Source organism: Rhipicephalus microplus, chromosome X (genome assembly GCF_043290135.1).
Source record: "Rhipicephalus microplus isolate Deutch F79 chromosome X, USDA_Rmic, whole genome shotgun sequence".
Classification (NCBI taxonomy): domain Eukaryota; kingdom Metazoa; phylum Arthropoda; class Arachnida; order Ixodida; family Ixodidae; genus Rhipicephalus; species Rhipicephalus microplus.
The window spans coordinates 453,630,992-453,634,993 of record NC_134710.1 but is presented as its reverse complement, the minus strand read 5'-3'; positions in this window follow the sequence as shown (position 1 = coordinate 453,634,993).

The following is a 4,002-nucleotide window of genomic DNA, read 5'->3' as shown; positions in this document are numbered from 1 at the left end:
AAGCTTTAACATGCAGGCGTGCCAACTGAGTTTGCGCCTTTTTTATTAAGTGAAAGTGTACCGTTTAAATAACTTTTGTTCTGCTTCAGTTGTAGAACATGACACAGCAGATATCGGGGGGTTAATAATAATCAAAAATATACAGATACACTTAGGCTAGGCAGTTGTACAGCGACATAATAAACGGCTTAATAAGATACACACGAAGCTCCTGTTTCTGTAATCTTCAAGAACTGAAGTACGTGTTTTCTGAGTACACCATCTAGCCTCTGATTTATAGACTTTATTCAGTTTATGTGCAACGGCTCAGATTCAGCTGCTTGGCCCTCTGCCGCTTCCCTGTCTTGCCAAGGAAACTGTGTTTGCTCCAGTTCGCAGAAGGCACTTCCAAGTAAAAATAAAACCAATTTATGAGATCGGATGGTAACAGGCAGACGCTCGTGGAGATCATTCGCAGGCTGCATTAACAAGCGTCATCGGTCTGAGCACGTGGACCAGAGAGCATATTCCCGATAGAAGAGAATGCCAGTTTTATTTGTCCTTGTAAAAATTCCGATTGATTTTTTTTGCGAATCATCCTCTCTCGTATTAATCTTTTAAATAGGTAAGCTGGCAGATTTGAAAGAAGGGTCGGCAAAGCATTGACGTGGAGAATTTTTCCACGAGGTATTCGCACTTCGTTTCCATCTGTAATATGCACATTGTCGCTGAGTACATAACGCGGCTCGAATTGGAGTTCGTAAACTGCGCTGGTGTCTTCCAGGGGCTTATCCACTCTGTGCAGATTTTTCACCATTCTGTCCACCCGTTTTTATCCTTCGGCACGTCAAACAACGACAGCTTCGGCCCACCCTTCTCGAACAAGTAGCCTGTTTTAGCACCCAGGCGCGTAACAATGGTCTTGCCAATGTCGAGGCATGGCTCAGGCACTGAAAAGAATACCGATGTCTTGCGTGGTCATCATCATCATCATCATCCTCAGCTAGACTACGTCCACTGCAGGACAAAGACCTCTGTCATGTTCTGCCAGTCAACTTGGTCCTGTGCTCGCGGCTGCCACTTCATACACGCAAACCTCCTAATCTCATCTGCCCACCTAACTTTCTGTCTCCACCTAACCCACTTGCATTCTGTGGGAATCCAGTCAGTTACCTTTAATGACCAGCGGTTACCCTGTCTTCTTGCTGCATGCCCGGCCATGTCCATTTTCTCTTCTTGATTTCCACAATAATATCCTTCACCCCCATCTGTTCCCTAATTTATTCTGCTCTCTTCCTGCCTCTTAAGGTAACACCTACCAATTTTCTTTCAATTTTTCGCTGCGTCATCCTCAAGTTAGGCTAAATTCTCTTTGTAACTCTACAAGTTTCTGCTTCGTAGCTAAGTACCAGCAAGATCATTCATTCATTTTGCAAACATTCGGCAGTTCTGTTCCTTAAAGCCTAATGCGAGAATGCTTCAAGAAGTATTGCCGCAAGGGTTTCGGGAAAACAACTACACTGCAAAAAATGAGCACCCATTTTCACGGAGAATGCTGAAGGTATAGCGGTGCCGAGGAATTCCGTGAGCAAGAATACAACTATCTCCTTAAGACGTAGCCTCTTCATGGAAGTCATGCTTCAGCACAGTTACCACAGACCTTGTCACTATATTGAAGTGACAGATAGAATTCTGTGATCAAAATACGACAATTTTCTTCATACAAGGTTTTCTTACGTATTCTATACGTTATTGAAACTAATGCAAAAAATGTTTGTATTGTTCCACACAACAGTCTGCTGTACTGTTCTGCACAACAGTATGCCGCGCCAAAGCTGTGTCATGCAGCCTGCTTGCAAAATATAGCAATGGAGGATTTCATTTATGTTCTGCGTGCCTGTGACTGTGAGTTATTTGTGTTTTTTGACGGAGAGTTTTGTTGGCTGGACACGCTGGTAATTTAGTTTTTGTGCACACCTTCATCTGCAAGTGAACACAGGGTTCATAGAATGATTACATCGTACTATAAGGTTTGCACAGCTAGTATGATTTTGTTGAATGAATGCAGTCATTCATGGCTACCTCCCTGAAGTATTTGTTTGTTATGTACACCACACCAAATTGAACAAGAGTCCAGTTGAACAAAACTCTACACAAAGAACACAAGAATCGAGTGTCCAGCAAACAAAGGTACAAAGAGCAGATGATATGGTTATAGATCTGATCGCGGAACTGAAGTCATGAACATGGGACAAGCCGAACATACACAAGCCTGCCCCATCCTTGCGATTTGAAGTGCTACGCTGAACTTTATGAAAATGTTATACCAACAAGGCCAAAAATCACGCGCAGTGACAGCACTCTGTTACTGCGCGTGACAAAGCGCTGGATGGGTATATGTCCTTATTTATAAAATCATGGTGGAGGTATTAGCCTGATGAAGATAATGAATAATGCATCAACACAAATGGTGAGCAATAAATTACGAAAGAAGGCTGGCATATATAGTTTTTTTTAATCCAATAAACACTACATGACAGTTGTAGATCTTATTACAGCAGGAGCTAACATGAAGGTTGGGGCTTGAATGAGTGTCATCACTAAATTAAGTGTGTGGCTGGAGACAATGTTTGAATAAGACAATATGTCTAAGTTGTGGCAGCAAACTCAATGCAATTTGCTGCCTCGGTAAAGAAAAGTTCTGTTGTTGAATAACAAGCTCTAACATTTGTTCTTTTTTTCATCAGTTATAAATCTCAACACATTCATTATAAAACCTCAACTTTAACACATTTCTCCAATTGTAATGATAGAGGGTGCAAAGCTTAAGCTGCAGAAGACAAGGCATTTAGCAGGGGTCTGGCTGCTCAACACTTTTATAACGCTATGTCCATGATGCTAAAAATGAGTGATTCGGCAAGAGGACATCCAGTTACCAGAGCAGCAAACCGTATCAAGGTTACTGCCACGACTTAGACAAACGATTTTTGTTCAAACAGTCAAAACAACCTAATCTTGAAAAATTTTGATTGGCTCCAAAAACAAACTTTCTTTAATGATTTGACCCTCAATTAAGCCCCTCCCCCCTTATCATCCTCTTAACTTCTGCCATATTAAGACAACTGTCTTGTAGGGTTTGATAGAATTTTAAGGTATTGACAGTAAGCTTTTCTTATCAATTTATTGCTCATCCTTTACGTTTACGCTTTATGGACTGTCTTATCAGCCAAAGATCAAAGGGTAAAATTGTGTGAATGCGTCTTCAATTTTTAGAGTCAGAACTATTTTTAACTCTTGGTAAATGCCCTTAAAACAAACAATGTAATTTCATTCTACAAGATAAAATCACTCGTGTAAAAAATATACAAAAACACAGCATTTTTTTATGTTTCATTTGATTGATATGTGGGGTTTAACGTCCCAAAACCACCATAAGATTATGAGAGACGCCGTAGTGGAGGGCTCCAAAAATTTCGATCACCTACAACATTTCCGCCTCCATCTGAAGTTCAGCCGCTGCAGCCGAGACTCAATTCCACGACCTACAGGTCATGGGCGAGTATCATTTTGCCATGTTTCCTCACGACCAACATTACATAAATCGAAACAAACATTATTTCGATAACATAGTAATGAAATTTTGCTCACAAAGAAACAAAATCTGTGGTAAAAACATGAATCTGCAATCAGGTGTCAGTTATTTTTCTCCCATAACTCAATTTCTGAGCACATGGTTTCAAAGGCCTCTGCTGTATTAGAACGTTTTTCTCCCACAATGGTGCTGGAACAGCTTCTTCTCACATTGAGGCATCAAAGCACCAGTTTTGGAAAATATTGCTAATAGTCAAGAAACCACTTCACAGACTAACATGACAAGACCATGAACTTGCAAATACTTACAGGTTAATGCTCAGTCACAGTTTCTGAGACAGCCCGAAGGCTTCCGTGTGTCCATCTGTACTGCCTTCCGTCCGCCTTTGGGCCAGTTTTTGTAGAATGTCTGCCGAGAAAACAAAAAAAAAA